Source organism: Rhipicephalus microplus, chromosome 2 (genome assembly GCF_043290135.1).
Source record: "Rhipicephalus microplus isolate Deutch F79 chromosome 2, USDA_Rmic, whole genome shotgun sequence".
In the NCBI taxonomy this organism is placed as follows: domain Eukaryota; kingdom Metazoa; phylum Arthropoda; class Arachnida; order Ixodida; family Ixodidae; genus Rhipicephalus; species Rhipicephalus microplus.
Genome location: NC_134701.1, coordinates 152,868,266 through 152,892,279, shown reverse-complemented (window position 1 = coordinate 152,892,279; position 24,014 = coordinate 152,868,266).

Genomic DNA, 24,014 nt, shown 5'->3' with positions numbered 1-24,014 from the left:
ATGAGGTCTCGCTTCATTGATGGATTGTGAAAAAATATCTTATGAAAAAAATGCAGTCGCGCCAGTTTCCTCCGGACAGTTAAATTGGGTAGGTCAAGGTTAGATTTCATTTCAGATATGCTAGCAGTACGGGAATAATTAGAACAAATGAACCGAACTGAGCGGTTCTGAACAGATTCTAACGCGTTAATTAAATTTTGCTGCACGGGATCCCATATAGCGGACGCGTACTCAAGCTTTGGGCGAATTAGTGATCGGTATAATAGAATTTTGAGGGACAGCGGAGCGCTAGAAAAGTTGCGGCGTAAGTATCCTAGCGTTCGGTTAGCGTTATTACAGATGTAGGTAACATGCGTGTGCCAAGATAGATTGTTGGTAATGTAAACGCCGAGGTACTTATATGAAGAGACATGCTGGAGGGGAACGGCGTTAATTCTGTAGGTACAGGGGGGAGAAATAGATCGCCGGGTTATTGACATGCATTTAGATTTGTTAGAGTTGAGAGTCATAAGCCATTTATTGCACCAGGTTGAGACAGTGTCAAGGTCTGACTGTAGAAATTGGTTATCATATTCATTGTTTATTTCGCGGTAAATTACACAATCATCTGCAAATAACCTTATAGCGGAGTTAATGCTGTCTGGGAGATCAATAATATATATAAGAAAGAGTAAAGGGCCTAATACGGAACCTTGGGGTACGCCGGATGTAACTTTAGAAAGAGGTGAGTTATAGCCATTAGTTGTTACAAACTGAGTGCGATTAGTCAGAAAGCATTCAATCCATTTAGGAATGTTCGGGTCAATGTTTAAGGCACTAATTTTTAGGAGGAGTAATTGGTGAGGTACTTTATTGAAAGCTTTTTGAAAGTCAAGAAAAATGCAATGCACAAGTGAGCCGCGATCTAAAGCCGATCCTATGTCATTAGTAAAATAAACAAGTTGGGTTTCACATGAGTAACTATTTCGGAATCCGTGCTGGTAGGGAGTAAAAAAAGAATTTGATTCTAGGAATGAGACAAGGTTGGAGTAAATTATATGTTCTAACATTTTACAAGGAACACTGGTTAGGGAAATTGGTCTGTAATTGAGAGGAGACTGTGTGTTACCAGATTTCTGCAGAGGGACCACCTTCCCAACCTTCCAGTCAAGCGGCAAAGTGGAGGTCTGAATAGATTGCGAAAAGATTAAGGACAAGTAAATTGATGAATACAATGCAGTGTTTTTTAGAAACTTTGAGTTGATTTCATCTACGCCACAAGAAGAGGATAACTTAAGCTTGTGAATTAAATTTTGCACTCCAACGGCATCAACGGTAACAGGATACATGGGTAAAAAATCACGACTAGGCATTTGCGGCAACGCAGAAGCAGAACAACTTGAAAAAGAAGTAACAAAAAAATCATTTAATGCAATGCAACACTCTTCACAGCGAACTGGCTGCCCATCTGAATTCGTAAGCGAAATGTTTATCTTTTCCCTAGGTTTAACAGTTTTCCAAAACTTAGAAGGGTTGGTTACAAGAATTGAAGGAAGGGTATCATTAAGAAAAACGCGCTTGGCTTCCTTGATAGCTGCTCTGTATTCGGAAAGGACAGATTTGTACACGTGCCAACGGGCTAACGAATTAGTCTGCTTTGCCTGACGGAACAACCGTTTCTTTTTATTCCGCAATTTTTTTAAGTCAGCTGAGAACCAAGGGGGGCGTTGGCGACCCTTGATAACGTATGTGGGAATGTATCGCGTGATTAAAGATTCAACTTTCATTTTGAACAAGTTCCAGTTTTGTTGAACGCTGCGATCAAAGAAGCCATCAGCAAAGCTCTCAAAATTCGATTCGAGTTCACTGTTGATTGAGTCATAATCGCCGCGTGAGTAGTCTCTTATTGTTTTGCAATTGTTTGACCGACGCCTTAAAGAACCTGTTAGATTGAAGTGCACGAAACAATGGTCACTTATGCCTGCGATATATGAAATAGAATGGACAAGGTCAGGTACAGTGGTGAGAATCAGATCAAGAACATTTGATGAATTGGGGCCCATTCTTGTTGGTTGCGTTACGAGTTGGGTAAGGTTAAAGTCTTTGCACAGTTCCACGAAATGTAAACTGTCGGCTGAAAGTGAGCTTAATGAACAGGAAGGAAGTGACCAGTTTATTTTCGGGTTGTTAAAATTGCCTAGAATAAAAACAGGTGTATGCGGGTGCCTTTTGACAATATCATTCAAAGCATAATGCAGTTGCTCGCAAAACTCTGGCGTCGCACTCGGAGGGCGGTAACAGCCACAAAATATGACATTTTGATAGTTGACATGGAGGGAAACACAGACAAATTCTAAAGGTGATGCTATTACTATATGGCTAGAAACTATATAATCAGCTACGGCTATAAGTACACCACCTCCTGGCGATTCTTCTCTATCATTTATATTTATTTGATAACTGCGAGTGCCTGTAGCGTGTCAATCTAGAACTACTGAAAGAGATTATTTTTCACGTGTTGTTGTTCATGTCCTCATAAATTGCCCTGCCGCGGTGGTCTAGTGGCTAAGGTACTCGACTACAAGGTCGTGGGTTCGAATCCCGGCTGCGGTGGCTGCATTTCTGATGGAGGCGGAAATGTTGTAGGCCCGTGTGCTCAGATTTGGGTGCACGTTAATGAACCCCATTTGACCAAAATTTCCTGAGCCCTCCACTACGGCGTCTCTCATAATCATATGGTGGTTTTGGGACGTTAAACTCCACATATCAATCATGTCCTCATAAATTAATTAAAACAAAAGCTTTTTACTTGCTGTTTTGCCTGACTTCGCAGTGCTAGTAGACCAGCTTCATTCAGCTGCATATTAGGGGAATCGGTCAAGTAGTTATAAACTCAACTCACTGCCTTTCTATACGCCCCTTCGATCCTTGCAATTAGTTCCATTGCATACGGAAACGAAGCAATATTCGCCTACTCTGACACTGGTCTGAAAAGCATCTTGTATGCTAGCAGCTTTGTATCTGGGGGCACCAGATGAAGGCGTCCTCTCAAAAAGACACCTCGCTTTAGGCCACTTGAGGTTATCATGTTGATATGAATTTCCATTGAAGATCTTGTGTTAAAGTGAAGCTTAAATACTTATGCTCGAATACACAAGTGAAAGGTGTGTGATTAATAATGCAAATTAAATGAAATATTTTTTTCTTTCTGGTAACAGTGCCCGTTACAGATTTTTTCAGATGCTATCAATCGCATGAGAAGCAGTTGATAGCTGTGTTTTAGATTGAAGATCATTTCAGTTCGACGTTTATTCCGACACCGGCCGCAGACATTTTTTGTTTACATGGCAGCTGCATCAACATTCTTCTTTCAATTGCCTATGTAAACACAACAAGTGTGTTTCTTTTGCCTATTTCAAGTGTGTGCTTTCGCTACTAAACTTGTGACAGCCTGATGTCCTAAATACAAAGCGCCGTAGTCAGGTCAGGATAGCTTCGCCAACAGATCACCAACAATTGAGATGGATAGTATTGTCTTGCAAATCATGGAAATAATCTTTAGCCAGAAGCAATATTTCCGGAGCTAAAGGAAGAAGAAAATTAACTAGTGGAATTTAGGGTGTTCAACAATTACATGGGCGTTGGAACTATGGTTTTAGTAGCAACTTGGACGTGCTTTCACTTCTGCCCTCCTCATTCATACAACAGCAGATATCCTTACCACTGTTCACAATACCACTGCCAACAAGTTGTTATAGAGGATGGGGCGAAAGTTAGCCAATGGTAAAGTACGTGAGAACCATTGCCTTGTGATCACGAGTGGTTAGGACGTCAGCCTCCTTGTTGGCATTAAAGATATGTGTATAACCGAAGGCCATGAAAACTTAAATACAGGAGTTGTGTGAACTATAATCATTGGTTTCATGTATACGGTTGTTCAGCCTAGGAATTTTGTAACAGAAAGAGTTCGCATCATTATTTAGATAAAACACATTGAAGAAAGAACGCATGAAATGTATTGATCAGTAATACTGGGTAACCTGAAAAATTATGAAAGTAGAAATTAAGAACTCTAGCCTTCTTGCTTTACATATAATCCTTCGATAACATGACTAGTTAACGGACGCTCTATGCGAGGGCTCAATACATTTATAAATATTAACAATTTTTATGCGTTCTCGTATTTATGCGGAAATTTGTGTCGTGAAGTACGCGAGGTTCATAATTTCTCTGAGAATGAATGCTGAAAAACAGACTTTTGTGATTTGTTGAGCTCCTTGAATTCGAACCAGCATTCGTAGACTTCCCCTGTAATCAGTGAATTCCATGAAACTTCCAGCCATGCTGAAGTCGCTTCTAGAAAAAAAAAGTAGTGATTAAAGGGCGACAAGTTTTTATTTTAATAGTTTAACAACGTTACGTTCAAAAAGCGCACCATGGAACAAACACTGGAGCCATACATAAAACAAATGTTCACCGGTCAACGAGAAAATTGCAGTCCTCTGATATTGCGCAGAATAAAATCACACTGGCATAAAACAGAGCAATATTACGAAATAGACGGACGAAAACCAAGAAGCATCGATCGATTGTGGCAATGCAAAAAAATAAAAATAAAAATGCTCTCCAAATCGTCGTGCGCTCAGACTGATTTTGAGTTGAGAGTGCTCGCTGCAGGCTCAAACTCACAGGACGAACTTCTGGGTCCACTTATCTTAACATGGGTTCGTAAAGCTAGCGCAGTTAATCTTCCTTCAAACCCTCCAAACAAATTTCGCGCGCTAGCAACACTCGTGTCTCTGAGAAGAGAGCGTTGATTTCTTTAGAGGTACAGCTCCCTCACCCTCGCTTACATGTCGCCTGCCGTCCCCGTCTCACGGAGACCCTGGCGCGACGTCAACACTGACTGCCTCTACACACACAAGAAGCTATCTCCGCTTTCTTTTTAAAACATATTAAATCTCCTCATTTCGTTCCACCGATCGTTTCCAGTCATCCCTCGTAGCACTCAAAGGGACACCTGGGAGAGACTTTGTTGGTAATATGAAAATTTTTTTAAATGTGAACAGGACATCGAAACAGCTAACAAAAAATAAACGAAGGTATCACATTGAAGTGGGTGACGTGGCAATAGAAAAGCGATGTCCTGTTTGTGATGACGTGTCCAAATTGCATAGACGATACTTTACCTTGTCGTGCGTCTTGCTTTTATTTTCTTCAATTTCACGTACAACAGCTTCTATTCTCAATGTAAAATTTTTGTTCCCAATATGAAACGCTCTTGTGTTATTACGGAAAGCTCTTTATTTATATATTTATTTTTATTTAGTGATTCCTTAAAGGTCCCATAGGGACATTACATGCAATATGTTGTCATAGTTCGCTCTCAAATAAACTACAGAAATGTTTATTACCGTATTTGCCTTGTGGTGTAAGAACATAAGTAACATCGCTTATTGTGTATCAAGCATTACCAGAAAATGCCGCGGTACACAGGAGCCATGCGTACGCTCGTATATCACATGAAAGGCGCACATGCTCTCGCAGCATAAAATATATCTATGATCGCAAGGAAAAATCACGACAGTAAGTGCAGATCCTACACCACTTCATCGACGCTGGTTGCTGTGTGATCCAACATTCACTCGAGCGCATGGCTGGCATAAGACTACAGACGCCAGCCTGCTAATTAGGCTTAAGGGTGTTGCGATATCCGCATCCAGAGAGAAAGCAGAATTCGCATGAGCGTTCACTAGACGTGTTTCATTGGATTGTAAGGGGTCTCTGGCTTCTCTCTTACCACTCGTCTAATACGCAGCAGACACCAGTGATGGTATATTTTCTTTATGACATCCCCAAACAGATGGTGCTGATGAGTCGGTGTCACACGCTTCTGGTGAGGCCCCGCCGATTCTGCAGAGGCGTGCGGTAGACTCGCAGGCTTCCAGTTTACGTTTCGTCCGGCTAGGCGTGGAAGGCCTGCAAGTGATACATTTCGAATTTATTTGCAGGCCCGTCGATCCGGGCAGGTTGCACGTGTAGCGATGTTTGGGTCGGACTAACGGACTCATAGAGCACACACGGAGGTTCAATTAAAACAAAAACAAACAAGCGATTACTTACAACAAGGGAAATAGATGGAGTTAACAAAACTTATCTAAGAGGAAAAGTGCAAATACGCGCGATGAAAAGAAGAGCTACAAATCCTACTATTTTCTGAAAGAACGCTACATCACGTACTAGTAAAAAAACGCACGGTGTGTATAAAATAACATGATAGAAATCAAAGGAGACACAAAGAAAAAGCTGGGGATAATAAAAAAAATTCGACAGATCTCACGTACCTGGGAATCGACGTTATGCGAAGCATGCGGAGAGAAGGTGACCATGTTGCGATTTTTTATTGAGTGACACGTCTTGAAATTATGCTAAATATATGTACAAGTGTTGCATGCAAAAACATTTGTTGAAAAGTTGCAGATGTTTATATAAGCAGTTCTTTGCACTTGCGCAACAATGCCAACTGTAACATGTGTATTAGCAACACCAGCAGCTGATATCAAGCGCCGATGCTCGCGAGGATGCTGGCCCGGGGCACTGCTACATAAATCAAATTCAGCGCATGGCAACTAACCACAACTGATGTTGACCCGACGTGATGGCTCTATCAAAGGTGTACATATGTAACGTTTTTAAAAATGAGTAGGCCACACTGCAACCGCTATTGACGTTTCACGAAGATTAGCTTCTATTTGAGAAGTAGTTTCGAGACCTTGAGTAACTCTGTGGTAAAATGCTTCATTGCCATGCAGAATGCTTAGGTTCAGTTTCAGATTCAGTTTTATTGAGCATTTCCTTCACAAAATTGCGAAAGAAAACTGCAAGGATTGGAGCAAAAAGCTGCTATGTTAGCAGCTTGACGAGGCTCCTACCCCTTGCTCTTGGCATCAGAGAAGCCGCAAAGCGCAAATATGAAAACTTGGACAAAGATTTTCAAACATTAGGAAATCATGGAATACTACAAAAGGGCACATTACATCAGAGTTTCAGGTTTACATACAAAATGAGCAAAGCACATTTGATTACAGGTAGGACCCAAAAACTTTTTAGTATTTATTTTTATATCGTAATACCACCGGACCAAAGGCATTATGAAGTGGGGGTAAAACACATTCATTTTTTGCATTCGTCGGGTCGACTTTACCGATGTCGGGTATTCCTTAACACTCGCGCGTTAAAATGGTTTTTTTTTTGTGTAGATACTATCCCCCGTATTCTAGAACGTCCCTTCCCTCAACACTTCGCCTTCACTTGAGAAAGCCGATGGGAGCGCCATCTCTACGAACGACGTCACTGCATATCAGGGATAATCTGCAGCGATTCTTTAGTAGCGCAGCTTCATTTTTAGCCGAGCAGTCGTGCATGGCTCAACTCTGTCAAGTGAAGGGTGAAATTCGAATCGAGGGAGCATTTATGAATACGGGGGTAAGTTTCAATCACCTGTGTCAAATACTTGCATACCAGCAGCACATACCCGCCAAAGGGCGGGAAGTGTCTGGCGGGAAGTGTTTCGCGACGTACGCGACGAGATTGTGAGATTATTCATCTCTTGAGCAGTGCGTAATATTCGTCAGACCATGCTTACCTCCCATGCTAATTTTGGTTCACGCCAAGTTAAGGGTGCGACCACGAGAGCACGCAAACGTAAGCGGCTAGATAGAGAGATGGATAGATTGATACGCTCAAAGTTGCTGAAGTTCGCTAAGAAATGCTTCGCATTTAAAATACAGGTAAAAAAACTTTCAATAAAAAGTTCTATACGGAGGGGGGGGGGAGTGATTTTAAATAAAAAGAAGAGAAGAGTGAGCCCTGTATCTGTCTCACAGGGGGAGGACACCTCAACAGTAGCTCACGAGGGGTGGGGTTCAGGAGCGATTACAAGGATTACGATTAAAAGGTATAGAGATAGATAGAGTGGAAAGAGAGAGCGAGGAACAGGGACAGGTACATACGGAAGTAAGAAGAAGATAGGAAAGATGGACACGGTCGGATGAGTCCGAGGATGAGGCACCACTCAGCGAGAGCTCTTGTTGGCGTCAGGAGACGGCATAGAACGAGCCAGTCGGCCAGAGCTGCGATATCGTCAGAGTTCGCGGGGGTACAACCAGTCGGCACGAAATCCAGCGAGTGAGTCTACTATATGAACTAGTCGAGCTCGTAGTACACGTAGGAGAGTTTACGGGGTGCCGCTGAAGGTCTCCTAAGCCTGGAAGACGAGAAGGGCGCCTGGTGGTGTAGCCGTCTCAATACATTGTGCTGGGCACTCTATGCTCGCCGCCTACGCGAGACCCACACAACACCAACACCCGCACTTCTCGCTGGTTGAACGAAAACTGCCGAAGCGGTCAAATTCTCTTCAGCGCGTACGTGTCCTTCCTGCACGTTATTTTCCACAAACTCCTACGAGCCCCCTTTCGGTGCAGCTGCAGAGAACACACCCCGGCACCGTTGTAGTGTGGTTACAGCCCGGAAGTCTGTTTCCATTACAAAGACACCCTTTCCTCAACGAAGGGGTGTGCTTGCGAGAATTCCAGACGTTTATGACATACCCTTCTCGCGAAGATTATTACTGCGTTATATTCAGGAAAACCACAAACACGCTTTGTTCGACACAGTTTTCAGTGTTCTGGTCGTTCACGAAGGCGTTTTGTATTTCGCCAACCAATTCACTGATATGGACGACAACGCAGAGAACACAAGGCACCCTGCACTATAATGTCACACTACGACGAAAGTTCTATCTCACGCACTAGGCCAAGGCCACACGTGCAAAAAGAAATAGCACACTTCAAAGGCAAATCACACAATGATTTCGTCATGCGAGAGAGAGAGAGAGAGAAGTAAACGTTTATTTTTGAAACAGTGCCCCAAGCAGTGCCCGGTGTCACCCTGAGGTGGGAGGGCTCCTTAGTCCAGAAACCCTCTGGCTTCTACTGCCCTCTTGGCCCTGGCAACGAGTCGTTGTTGCTCTTCCTGGTCCTCGAGGGCGAGCTTCGCCTCCTACGTTTCGGTTAGGTCTTCGTTCATCCATCCTGCTTAATAATCAGTTGTGTGTTGTTGCATATCACGTCTGGCAATACACTGGCATGCAAGAATCAAGTGCGCCAGGGTGTCCGGTACGTTGCAAAGCGGGCACATAGAGCTGTATCTCGTTCAGTGGAGATGGTGCATTAGGGCCCCATGTGTGTATGTGCTGCTTTGCAGGCGTCTCAGTATTACGCTTTCCTCTTTTGTCAGTTTTGGGTGTGGTGGAGGGTATACTCGTCGCTCCAGCCTTAATGCTGGAGTAACGAGGAGTACGTGTTTTGAACAACTTCCGTCTCTTCAACGACGGGTCGAATGTCCTGTGAGCAGGGGGCAGCCCGGCTGACGTGCTCGCGGGCAGCGGCGTGGGCCGCTTCATTTCCCTGCAGACCCTCGTGTTCTGGCACCCATAATACACAAGTGTATGGGAGTGGAGTGCTTCGCCGTTTCAAAATATTGAGTGCATTGGCTGAAATACGGCCCTTAGCTAAATTCCTGCAGGCGGCTTGTGAGTCGGTTAAAATTACCGTGGCGTCTGTACATGTTGTGGTTGCTAGAGCGATTGCCGATTCTTCTGCGGCGTCTGAATTGCGTGCGTTGACCGTGGCCGACGCTGATTCTCGGCCTTGAGAATCAACGGTGCTGACAGCGTAAGCGTTTCTATGCGGATACTTGGCCGCGTCAGTGTAGCGGGCGTGCGAGTCTTGCTTGAAATTTCGTCGAATAGCGTTAGCTCTAGCCTTGCGTCTACTTTTGTGGAAAGTAGGATGCATGTTGCGTGGAATAGGTGCGATGGACAGCGACTCTTTAATGTACAGCGGTATGCGCTTTTTCCGGTCTGCATCGGTGATGAACGTGTCGCTGTAGTTGAGGTACCGGAGCACCAACCTCCCCGTGGGTGTCAGCTTGAGCCTCTCCAGCTGGCTGTTCCTATGCGCTTCGATGAGCTCTTGCGACGTGTTGTGGACGCCCATCTTTAGGAGACGTGTGGTAGAAGCCATTAGCGGAAGTCCCAGGGCTCCGTCATGCGACGTGTGAATATTATACTTGCGTTAAGCGGTATATAAAAAGTCGCCTCTTAACCATCTTCAAAACAAGAGGAATGAAAATGGATTTAAAATCTGCATTCCTGGTGTGGGTGGTACTTAAACTATAGCCACGTACTAATATTCCTTATTAAAAGTACTCAACAAGAAATAATTGGAAGAATATATTGGCACGTTTAGCGCACATGCATGCCGCAATCGACCTCGGACATTGAAGTTACTTGATAGAGTTCTCCCAAAGATGCGTATCTTTTTGTAAACTCAAATTTTTGAGTTTTCGAAAACACACCTTATTGAACTAAAAGCTATAAATAAGTTTAAAACAGTGCGTAACCTCAGACAGAAACACGGAGAAAGAAAAGATTCGCAACTCTTTCATTGATGACAACTGCTGAAGGAATCCAGCATAGATATGAAAGCCCTCATGACCAACAAAATGAACCAGGCAAAAATAAACAACTTTTATGGAAGAGATATTTGCCCTTTGACTGCGTTTATTTTATGAATGACCCCTAACTTGATCCGCGCTCGAGGCGGTTGCTGTTTCGGAGCCAGCAACCCAGGAACAGAACCCTGGACGATCGCTACAACAACGGCTGTTTCTCGCCAGTTTATCCGTGGTGTGATTCCATTTTTGACCACGCGTTTTCTGGAAATGGGTTTCCCGACAACATCACGTCACTCGACTGAAAGCGGCCCCTTCGCTTCCTAGCGGGCGCCTCGAACAGAAAGAGGGGCGAAGACGCCTGAAGTCGCAAGTTGCCTCTCTTGGCTCCTCGAAGAACAGGTGCATGCCTTCCCCTTCTACCAGTCGATGGCCTTGAAACATGAGGACGCGTTTAGCTGAAAAAAATGTCCCCAAACTGAAAAATGACTGGATGCAAAGTTTGTATGAAAGTGATGACCTGTTTTCATCACTCACCGCATAGCATCAACTTGAATTGACAGACCCCGAGGACTCTCGGCACCACGCACACACGTAACGATACGTCCACGCGACATGTTCAGCCATCATTGTGACATCAATTGATTGATATATAAGGTTCGACATCACAAAGCAATCATATGATTATGAGAGACGCCGTAGTGAACGTAGGTAGGTAGATAATCAAATTTATTGATTCACGAAGAAATCATTTGGGGGGGTGTGGTAGGGGAAGTGGAATCAGGATGACGATGAGCCCTCGGGCCGCTCTAGGTGGCCGGACACTGCTGTGCTTCGGCGACCCTTCTTGCCCAGCTCACTGTCCGGAGCTGTAAACCCGGTTGAGAGCTGCGCAGAGCAGCCTCCCATCGCTCCTGGTGTTCTGACCCTTGCCACGGAGGCTTGGGTTTATTTGGACAATTCAGAAATATGTGCTGGAAGTTGGCTCTGGTGCTAGGACATAAGTTGCAATGAGGCGAGGTTTCACCATGTGTAAAAAAGGAGAGAAGAAAAGGAGCCGTGACTGTGGCCGTTTGAAGTCTGCGCCACAAAGCCTGGTCACTTCTGGAGAGAGTTTTATGTGATGGGGGATACGTTAGGCGGGAATTTCGGTAAAACAGCGTGATATCGAGATAGCTGAGGAGCCGATACCTGGCACCTCGAAGCGAAGACAGGTCGCTGTGAGCCCGGTTGGCGAGTGCTCGGGCTTGGGTGTGAGCGGCCGTGTTGCCTGGGTGTCCACAGTGCACAGAGACCCAGAGGAGGGTGATGAGGCGATTAGGCGGAAGAGCTGATTCAAGAATTTTAGCAGCCGGCGAATGAATTCAGAAACTGGCGAAATTACGAATTGCTGTTTTTCAATCGGAAAACATATACTCGGCGGAGGAGTGAACAATGGCTAAAGCAATTGCCGCCTCCTCTGCTTCCAGGGATTCTGTCGAATTTGGAAGGGACGCACTAGCGACCAGTTTTTTTAAATCCATCTACGACGGCTACCGCGAAAGCTCGATGATCTACATATTTGGCCGCGTCTGCATAGACTGCGGGAGAATTAGGAGGGAAGCGCTTCTGAAGAGACTTGGCTCGAGCTTCCCGTCGTGCCCGATTGTGTTCTGAGTGAGTATTTTTGGGGAGTGGCGGGATTAATATTTTGCTGCTAACAGTGACGGGAACTGCGTGCGTGGCCATGGTGTTACCAGGAACGTTGATTCCAAGTCGGCGCAGGAGTACGTGTCCTGTCTCTGTGAGTGATAGTCTTTGATATTGGCTGAAAAGATGCGCCTCTACAAGCTCTCCCAGAGTGTTGTGCACCCCAATTTGAAGTAGTTTATCCATGGCTGTTGATTTAGAGAAATGGAGCGCAGTTTATTAGGCATTACGAATGAGTCTGTTAAGTTGCTCGATCTCCGTAAGTGAGAGATAGAGGTAGGGGATAGATTAGGTAATTCTGCATAGACAAAAGGCCTGTATGAGGCGGCGTGTGTCTGCTTCCCTCATGCCGTGATGACGACTGGATATGCGCTTAATAGGGAGTTTTAGTGCTGGGTGCGCAATCTCTTGGGGCCTTGCGGGCTTGGGAGCGCGCGGCGTTGCGTGCCCAACCCATACCCAACCAGAATGCCTTTTAGTTGGCACCACGGTGGCACGCACGCAAACGCAAGCAGCACAAAGTTCACACGCGCTCGCAGAGCCATAGCGTCCTCTCGCATAAGTAATATTTAAGTCTTTTATGACTTAAAATGTTAAATTAAACATACATAGTGATCAGGACACTTTTTTAATGTGTACAGTAATCTGGTATACGCAAAAAAGTGAAAAATACAAGGTTATTGTAATGACAGCGTCGAGATCTTGTGACACTTCATGCAACCACAGTCATGAACATGTTAGTTTACGCGTAATGTTTTTGAGGTGAAAATGAATAAAAAGGTTACTCAGTTGTAGTATTGTCGCTGCGCAGTTTTTGCACCAGATGTACAATGCACAATGTTTCTGCAATAACAAAGTTGTGGTTGTCTGTATCACTATGGCCGCGCTAGATGGCGCCACCTATTAGGCTGGTCGGGGGCTGGCATATGCTTTTTAGTTTCTATGTTCCAGGCCATTCTAGCTTCGGAAATCTGGATGAAACCGTGTAATCGCTATAAGTGCTCGCACTTTGGCTTATTTTAACTCGACGGCTAGAGTATCTATAGTGCGGATACCGTAAGTTCTATCAAAGGTGAACCGCGCGGACGCATGACCCCATCGCCCCAGCGATCTTGCGACGCATCTGTTTGGGGTTTCGCGCATTCGCAATACCGCCGCCCCAACGTCCTGCGTACGCAAGCCGCTTGGGTACCCAGGACTAAAACTCCCTATTGAGGGAAGCTGTATTATGAACTGACGTGCGGAATAATTTTATGCTGTCAGCGTTCGAACCATTGTCGGAAATATTAAGGCCTAAAATATTGATTTTATTGACCCAGCGATTAGGGGTGTCATCAAGCATGACTTGAATGTGACATGTATCTGGCTTTTTAAAGTCAATTACTAGGTGTTCCGATTTAGCCGCCGAGCTAAAACAAAGTCAGCGGCCAACTGAAGCTTCGATTCGATTTCGCCATGGTTGCCAATATTTACCCAGATGGTGATGTCATCCACGTACAAGGAGTGATTGGTGGAAGAAAGTTTGGCAAGTTCCCGCGCTAGCGGTATGAGAGTAACGTTAGAAAGGAACGGCGACAAAACCGATCCCTGGGGCGTTCCCTTGCTACCTAACGTGAAGGGATCGGTTTTGAAAGTGCCAAACTGTAGGCAGACGGACCTATTGCTGAGAAAGGCAGAGACATACCTGTGCGTGCGAGAGCCTACGTTTAGTTCACTAAGAGATTGTAAAATCGAGGAGTGAGACACATTATCAAAAGCCTTAGTCAGTTCCAATGCAAGGATGGCTCTGGTGATGTGAGGAAAAGTGGGACTTAGCACGTCCTCCTTAAGCTGCAGCATGACATCCTGAGTGGAGAGTCCCGCTCGGAAGCCGTACATGGTGGAGGGAAACAGTTTTTCTTGTTCCTTGTAGCGATTAAGACGATTGAGTAATACATGCTCCATCAGTTTTCCTGTACATGGGTTAAGAGAGATTTGTCTGAAATTATTAAGGTCTAACGGCTTATTATATTTGGGTATGAAAGTCACCTTAGTCGAGTTCCATTCCTGGGCAGCGTGCCCTGCTACCATTGTTGATTCATGTAATCGGTAAGAGCTGCCACTGACTTCAAGTCTAAATTTCGGAGTGTCTTGTTAGTAATTCCATCTAGTCCTGGTGCAAACGTGGTGCGAAGTTTGCTTAGGGCAGCCCAAACTTCCGCCTCTGCAATTGGTGCATCCAAGTCTGCATTGGAAGCTCCATTGTAGGTGGGTAACGATTCTCGCCTTGGGCCAGGGAATTACGTAGTTTTAAGAGCAGTTTCAACGTCTTGCCCTCGTTTTTCTACTTGAAACAAGAGTTTCGTAATTCGCTTATTATTTTCACATTGCGAGGAGCATGAGTCTAACATATGGTGTAGCAGGGACCAAGAGTTCTTCATATGTAGAGTACTGTCGAGTCCGCTACATATCTGGTTCCATTGCTGCGATGAAAGTTCGGCCGCGTGTTCAGTCACAAGCTGGAGTGTTTGTGACATTTTGCGTTCAAGTTTGCGATTATATTTTTGCTTGAGCCATCGTTTCTCCAAGCTCTTATAGGCCTCCCATAGGTGGAGTAGCCTGCTGTCTACTGGAGCACTGATATGTGCTGCTGGGGCTACTTTTTCGCTAAGAGCTACATCTTGTTTAAGCTGAGACGCCCAGTCTTTGTAGTCTTGAATTTCTTTTTTCGGGGTTCGGTCTCGGATTTCGCGAAATTTGTTCCAGTCAACAATAGGTATTAAATGAAACTGTGGACGAAAATTAGCATGGGACAGTGTAATTGTTATGATGTAATGATCACTGCCGAGGTTGACCCCACTGTGTTTCCAGTTAGCTTGTCGCACATTTTTAGGTAAAGTAAGGTCAGGGGTGGTATCTCTGCTCTAACTGTCACCAATTTGTGTTGGTAGCATGCAGTCAGTGACTAGAGTGCACTTGTTTCGCTGAATGTATTGAAAAAGGCTGGTGCCCTTCTGAGTGTTTCTCCTGTAACTCCCATCTACGTGCGGGGCATTAAAGTCACCCGTTACAACTATGGGAGCAGAGTTTGCTATTTGGATGGCCCTATCGATTGCTTAAAGAATAGCAGTGAGGTAATCTCTAGGATGAGAATAAATATTCAAAATAAAATACGTGCCTTGTCCTGTACGACGTGGGAGAAGTTCAAGAAGAAGGCAGTCACTGTAAAGAACGGAAAGATCATCCGCTATAAACGAGATATTCCTCTGTATATATGTGGTAGCCCACGGGGGGCTAGGATGCGAATGTACAGACTGATAGCAGAGGAGTTTGCAAGCTTTCAAAGGCTCTTGTATGGAGATGACATCAGGGGCGCATGTAGACCGCTGTATATAAAGTGAGAGGTTGTCTGTCTTGTTTCTTAATCTACGGCTATTTCTTTGCCATATGCAGAGTGAAGAAGGTGAAGATCAGGTAAGGGTGTAGGAGGGGGTTATGGTGGCGAAGGCGCTGGAGACGGTTGAGATTGTGGGAGTGATTCGAGCCGAGCAACTAACACGTCTAGAATACTCTCTATCTTATTGAAGCGTTCGGCGATTTGCGTAAAGCCTAAATCAACCTTTTGTTTGAGTTCACGGTGTTCTTTCCGAATTTTGGACTGATGCTTTTAAAATCATCCTCTGATGACTCGGGTTGCTCTGTCCTTCTCTTTTTTGCTAGCTGTGGAGAGGAATCTATAATATCGGTCCCTGACTCGGCTGCTATACCAGGCTGTATGAGAGAGGGGGAGATGGATAGGGGTGAAGAAGACGTAGGTGGAGAAGCTGTGTGTGCACTTAAACGTTCCAGCACCAGAGCCAACTGTTGCTTTAACTCTTGATTCTCTCGTATTAGACGTTCGATAGTCTCCTGAGTTTTAAAATTTTCTTTAGCGTCAGAGAGCATACAACAGGAGCAGGAAGCTTGGTTTGCCCAGCTCATCTTTTCGTGTTTGGTGCTGAACCCGCGGCTTTGTGATGCACTTCGTCCAGGGCTTTTGCCTTTGCAGCCAGGGTTTCGTCCTGCACTCCCGCTTCTGCTGCTACGGTTTCGTCCAGGACTCATGCTTCTGCTGCTACGATTTAACTGGTCGATGCTTGAAAAAAACGCAACAAGAGCTGGTGCTCTTGTTGCGGCCTTTGTCATAGCCAAGAGAGACGGCTGAAGCCACGCTGAAAGCGTTGCTTGCATGCCCTGTCACCCGTCTTGTGAGTATCCCCACAGATGACGCACTGCGGGGTGCAGGGATAGTCCTCCGGTGGTGTCTGTCCCCAGCTTGAGCAAGTGACGCGATTTGGCAAAGGACATACATTTCGTTGGTGGCCGACTTGTCTGCAGTTTGAGCACGCTTCCACCTTCGGTTGAAAGTTGAAAACGGCGTAGATGATGCCAAACATTTTGACTGACGGAGGAAGCTCCTCACCCATGAAGTGAATGAGCACTGAGCGTGAGGTACGCCCGCTGTCCCTTGCTTGGACTATTGGTAGAAGGGAATTCAACCGACGTAATTCTTGAAGCATGTCCTGAGGTGATTCACCATTCCAAGCGTGGTAGATGATCCCTGCCCGTGCCCCGTCCGGGGGAGCTATGTATGCATGAAATCCCAGTTTTTTACCACGTAGCGTGAGTTCTCGTATTTTTGCATAGTTGGCAACACGGTCGGCGCAAGAAGTGGACACGCTGAAAATATCCTTCGCCAGATTGGTGAACACAAGATCTTCGTCGGCAACCACAGAGTGCAGTCCGTTATTGGCGACTACAGCCGCTCGTAACTCTCCATCGTTGTATTGGGCGAGATTTACGCCCGCACTCGGACGAAGGACAATCTCGAAGTCATCGACTGGCAACCGTGGCAGTCGTTTTAAGTGAGGACGCGCCACAGCTGTGTCGTCGAGCTTCGAGAAAATGCTGGGCTGTGATTCCGTTTTGTGTGCTGGCGTTTTGGCAGCTGACGCCCCTTTACTTGACTGCGTTCATTCAGTTTCTTTTGACCGCTGTCGAGGTGAGCATTTTCGGGCATTCAGGACTACACTCCAATCTACTGGGTTGAATTCTGTGGCAGGTTAATTCGTGCCATTCACCTTGTATGCCATTGCGTTGCCGAATGAACTTGTGCACGCGCATCGAAGCGCGAGCCCGACGCCGGTGCCGGTGGCGTTAGGGCTGACGAGGCGGCGTTCCCCCACTCAGCAAGAGTTGAAGTTTGCAAAGCTCCTTAAGAACAAAGAGGTTTGAGGCACTCATCAGCAGCGTCGGCAACTTGCTGAAGTTCAAGAGAAACTACTGTTGGCACGAAAAAAGCAGTCTTGGTTCAACAAAAACTTCGTAGAATACGGAGCCCATGCGAGTCACACCAGCCTTGCCTGGCCCCCTAGCGGACTCCCTCGTATTGAGAATCTCCGTAATTTTTGACCTATTGGGGATCTTTATCGTGCACCCAAATCTGAGCACGCGGGCCTACAGCGTTTTCGCCTCAATCAAAAATGCAGCGGTGGCTGCCGGGATTCGAACTTGCGACCTACGGTCAGCAGCCGAGTACCCCAGTCACTAGGCCATCACGTCGGGGCCATTATGACATCAATCACAACAGTTTATTAATTGTGCGTAGCGATGCTGGATAGTATGCTTAGCGTACTTATCTATTTAAGGAAAGTTAACGTTCGTAGGTACCGTATTTTCAGGGTAATTAAGACAATTGCGCACCTTTGCTACAAATAGGAGCAATGCTACGTCGACAATTCGTAAAAAGTCTATGCCTGCTTAACAGCTAAGTCAAAAGCAGAAAGAAACAAAGAAAGAAATTTTCCGCGCGACCATTTTTAACTATATGTAAAGGCGATATTAACGACAGATCTTTAGGTTGACCATTTCTAATTTTTTTTGTATTAAAAACACTATGTTTCTTTTTACTGGGCCCCTGACTTATCTTAATTCTCCAAGTATCTGATACACAGCACTACTAATGCTCCATGTTACAAAACTAGCACTATTGACGATGGTCGGAGAGAAATGGAGTGCGACATTTGCAGTAATAATATGAATACTTTCATAAGGGAAATAATGCTAGATATTTCACGTGCATGAGATATAAAAGTGTGGCCCCTCACGCTGAAGGAGTTTTACAGTCGCAGGCATAGAAAAAAAGAACAGCACCTTGAAACAGTGGACACTTATAACACGCATGCAAATCAAGCGGATTTATCTCCGCTCCCGTGTTTTGTTTGACGTCGAAATCCCGTTTTCCAGTCACATTAATCAATATATATTTTTGTGTTTTTGTATCTTTTGTGCAAGCTCGTACCGTACCCACAAAATCAAAGAGCGGGATCCGAGGGGGACATTGGATGAAAAATCTCCATATTAAAAATCTCAAGCATAAGACAAATAAAAGATCGGATTTCAAAAAGCATGGAGCCGTTGACATTGAGACATTTTTCATTCCCTTAGACTGAAAACTCCCTACACCAGGAAGAAAAAGCTATAAAAAGCTTATCGCCGCTTGAAGCTGATGTATATCATAACATAGAAATGCAACACGCCTATTAGAGAAGCGGCTATACATTCGTGTCTACTGGCCCGTTTCAGGCAAGTGATTTTGCGTCGTGCGTATCAGTTCAGGGCCTAAAATCACGAATCGCAGCTGTTTGATGTATGGAAAGTGAATTTTTTTTCTGGCGCATACTAACAGTCACTCTTCATTTTGGCTAAAGCTTTTGTCCATCCTTCTAGTTTCTTTTCTTCTACAAAATCGCATGTTGTAGTCTGAGATGTTTCGCAGTATTTTCTCTTAATAAAGGTTGCTCAAAGCTTTGTGGCAACTGCAGTCAACTTATAAACGCAGTTGTGTATAAACTGTGTATTTATCATTTAAATATGGTTCATAGACATGAAAGAAATGTTTAGGAACGACTGTTTACAAAACTGTGATTCATTCTTTGTTTTTGTTCTCATTGCGTGCTTTGATGCTGTTAGTAACCAATAGCTTGAAAGAAAAATTATCGGCAAGATCGTCAAGCGAACCTCTCCAGTCTTGACAATTTTGTTTATTGTAGCCTCTTTAGAGATGCGGACGTTTCCTAGTAGTAATAGGGATGTTCTAGTAAAATGCGAACCTTTACTAATCTCATCCGGGGCTTTCAAGCTGTCAGTTCAATGTAACACTAAACTAAACAAAATAAAAAATAGTTTTAGCTGTGTCAGCGCCCACATTTTGTAAAGGCTGATTCCTACAATACTTTCTCAAAGGTCGGCTGAAGAGTTATTTGGTTATTTTTATACTTATTTATTTGTTTGTTTATTTATTTATCACAATACCCACAGCGCGCCTTTCTGCATTACAGTGGCGGGGTAAATACCAGCATAGCGATAATAAGATCAGGTACTTTGCACAGATACAGCGGTAAGCAGCCATTCCACTGTCACTGTCATACGTAAATTTGTCGTACTACTCTTACGCTGATACTGCGTGGATGCATGTAACCTTTTGGTCACTGGTGCATCTCACAAAAATACAAGGATAACACTGAACTAAGTTTCTCTACAGACTTCTACATGTGAACCGCTGGCTATATATCTATGTTGTATCATGCTTTTCATGGGAAATGCATACGTTTTTACTCAAACAACAGCTAAAAACGAAAACGAACACCCACGAACAATGACGCGTGATATTGAAAACTTGTGAATGGGAAAGCCTAATATACCACATAAAAGGCGAAAACGAACTGGCGGAGGCGCAGGTCGCGTCAACACGGTTGACGCAAAAGAACTGATCAGTTGACGCCGTGACCGAATGAAATCCTCATCGCTTGGTCAAATGCTGGCTGACCAGGGGCGCAGCTCAAAACTGGGTGAGATCTACAAAGTTTTCCGTACAGCACACGTTCGGAACACAAAGCTAGAAAAAAATGAATGAGAACACACTGAAAGAGGAAACACTAATTATAGCTGTCGGCTTCGTGTGGTCTCACGCGAATGCGTTCGGGATTGTCTGACGTTTCATTTGCCAGTTCAACTACTTATTTGTTTATTTGCTTAGTAGTGTATGGTACTTCCATTGCCATATGGTACTAAAGTGAAGAGTTTTCAGAAAACCCTCTCCACAACACACACATAAAAACCAAGCCCACTCGGAGAACGCAGCACAGTTACAACGAATAGAGGAGTTGTCTTTCTAGAACACATAGTAAATTATTTTGCAACAATTAAAGCCCGTTAAGATGAGAAGTATCACAAGTCGTCATGTTTTCTGCAACACAGAGAAGCGCTCATTGTCCATTATTCATTTTATTGTGGAGAATTGCGGTAATCGCAACACGTCTACACACTGTTGATGATGTGCTTTGTGTACTTGAAAACGTAAGGCTGATCCCTTTTATATAAGTGGATAATTTTAAATCATGGACTCGTCAAGAAATCTGTAATGTGTGATCCCTCGTTATTATTCTATAATCTAATATACTATACTTAATTGTTAGCCTGATTTATTGTCATCATGACACCCGCATAGGGTATTTTGTTGCGAAGGAGTTTCAAGCAATGGTGTCACTGCGCTGTAGTTTACTCAGTGTCCACGCAGACTGCTGGTTTGAATTCCTCCAGATCATGGACATTTGTTTCACATTGCGTGTGATAGTTGTTACATTGAACGGTCTTGAGACTGGCGGTTAGCTCCGTGACCTAATATTGGCTGAAGTTCTGATCTTTAAACATTGTTTCTTGCAAAAATAAGCGAAATAAGTTGTCGCAATAGCATAAGAACACCCCTGAACCTTCAGCATTAGCCCATCTCAAATGTAAGTGCTTGCCATTAGTATCGATACTGAGATTACATAAATTACGAAAGCTGAAAAAGTGGAAGGAAGACTATGAACAACAGGAATCGATTCTCACTTTATATCAGGGCCAAATTAGTAGATGGTGCGGGAGTAAGTGAGCAAACTGATGAAGCAAACGCCATCATACCACTCTCTTTTTCTGTAACTGTTAGCTATAAGCGTCATGAGTGCGAAGGTAGAGAATGATACTTGTCTATGCGCAAATCTTCGAGAGAGACGCTCAGAGGCGTTGAGAGATGCTGACGCTACTTTTCTTCACTGTGGCACGGCATTACAAATTTTGCCGGCACAATCGCAGCAGCACATTTTAAGGTGTGATGCCCACTCACCATTTCCCAAATGGGCTTATGACGGCAGCCAGAGAGACTGTATTGATAAGTTCCACATTTGCTCTATTGAAGATGCTACACATAAGAGCAACCATAAGCTACAAACACTAATTATGATGTAGTAGAAGGAATGACCATAGACAAAATGGAGTGGAATGCCATGTCACTATTTACTAAAACAGCAGTAGTCGTAAATTCTCTGAAGCCGGAAGAAAAAAAAGGCACGATACAATAAGACGCCACCGGCAAACATTGAAAACAACCACAGCTGCGTTGCAATTCTTCCTACATTACTTCAGCTTCTATTTCTCTTTCCTAAGCAATGGACTTCATCAGCAGTTCACGCATCAGAATGTAGGGAATAGCTTCTATTTTTTGCCGCTTTGTTGTCTTGGTATAATTCACAGAGTTCCGAAGTTTCTTGTGGCACTGACACAGCGGCCAAACTTCCAGGAAACTCTGACGCAATAATGCCTTGAAGATTCACCATTATGACTCTTTTGAGCGAAAGCGTCAACTGATGATGGCATTGTAGCTCTGACTTGTGTCTTGAACGGCGAGTGAACTAAGCGAACTGTAACTTACTTCGTCCCTTTTCATACGCAATGTTCCACTATAACTTCCTAAATCCCAGTTCAGATAACATTTTTTTTATTTATTTTGCCGCACACTGTGATTTGTACATTTTGCTGGTGGTTCACCAGCATCAAGAAGGGTTATTGATGAACGCCCACAAGAAAGTGGCACATGAGTCATTCATATTCCAGGCAAGACCGCCGCTCCACGTATGCCGTGGCTGTATATATAATGCAGCGTCTGCCTCATGCAGCCGTATACCTGCTGTAAAACGCAAAGAACGTTACTGCAATTGCTATGTTGAAGTTACCCGTACGTATGCGAAGCAGGGGCGTGTATAGGGTGTTGATGCTTTCAAAGACAATAGTCTTTATTGGGGTACTTCGACGCAAAAATTTTGGGCTGTCTATCTCTCTGTCTGTACATCCATCTGTTTGTTCACCGTAACGATAACCCATACGACACAAAGCGATACCTCAAACAGCCAACCCTATCCGCAGCGCCAAACTCGCTCGCTGGATTTCGTGCCGACCAATTGTGCGCCCGCGCGCTCCGCGCGCTTGCGACCTTCGGCGTATCTGTAGCTCTGGCCGACTGGGCTCGCCCTACGTCACCTCCTGCCGCCGACGGCCTTCGACGACAGTGAAGCTCTGACTTACTCGACCTGCTCTACGCCATCTACTGACGCCGACAACATCTCTCGCAAGTGTACCCCGTCCTCGGACTCCAGTGACCGTGCTTCCATCTTTCCTGTCTCTCCTATCCCCTCAGTTTGTTGTTGCTTCTTCTTCCTCTTTTCTATACCTTTACTTCTACCCTTTTTATCCCTCCTCACCCCCATCCCTTGTGAGCCCTGTGGCGGTGTTGCTCACTGAAGCAGACAATAACGGGGCTCACTTTTCTCTTCCTTTCTCTTTATTAAAAACCACTCGCGCGCCGCAGCGCCCACCAATAATGCTCAAATTTCAGAGTTCACACTTGTGCGATTGTCAATTTAAAAGCAAATACTGCGCATATCTGAGGCACCGTAATAACACGTGAATATTTTGTATGTGTGTCTTTATACTAGAAAAAGCACACATAAGTAATTCTAAGGGCCATGGCGTTAATCACGCTGCGCTAACAGTGCAACGCGATGCTCAAAAATGCAAGTGTTTCCAACGCTTTGCTAAGACGCAACGGTGGTGGCACCTGCCCATCACTTTGCGTTCTACACCTTATCGCCTCCGAAACAAGCGCACATCTTTCTCCATGGGATGGATGGATGAAATACTTTATTACAACTATTGAGAAATCAGTGGAGTTTCTAGTACGGGACCACAATGGCTTGCGCCCCAGTCCTTGCGCGGGACACTAGGGCCTCCTGGACCTCCTGGACCTCCTGGGCCTGGCTGGACAAAGCCGCTTCCCACTCATCTCTACTGAAATCCTTAAATATATATGTTTTATATGTTTTTGGCACTCCCATGCTATATATTGGCGTGTAGCTAGATTAGTGTTGCATAGCGCACATGTGGGTGATGGGTATTCGTCAGGGTCTATTTTGGAGAGTACGTATGGGTTGGGGTTGGGATAGGATAACGTTTGTAAGTGGCGCCAGGCTACCTGTGCAGCTTTACTGAGTTGAGGATGTGGTGGGGGATATAATCTCCGAGCAAACCTTTGGTTTAATAAAAGTTCATTGTATGTGTTGAAGTGGGCCCTCTGATATAGACGGGCTGGAGTACCGGCACTGAAGTTAAAGTCTCGGGGTAGGAGAGCTCGAATGGAGGCATGAGCTAGCTCGTTGCCTCTGATTCCACAGTGGTCATGTATACATATAACTTGTTTCCAGTCTGCCTAAGAATGGCCGTCTGCTGCTTTTGAAAGTATTATGCATGCTAGAGGACTGATTTCGCCTTTACAGTATTTATGATAGGCTGCCATTGAGTCCGTAGGGATGAAGGTGGACGCTTGGTTTCGAAGCGCGAGGGCAATAGCGACCTCCTCCAAGCTTGTGACATCCTCCTGTATAGTAGATATGCAATAGACAAATTTCCCCTGGTTTAGTGCTGCCGCCGTGCATTTTCCA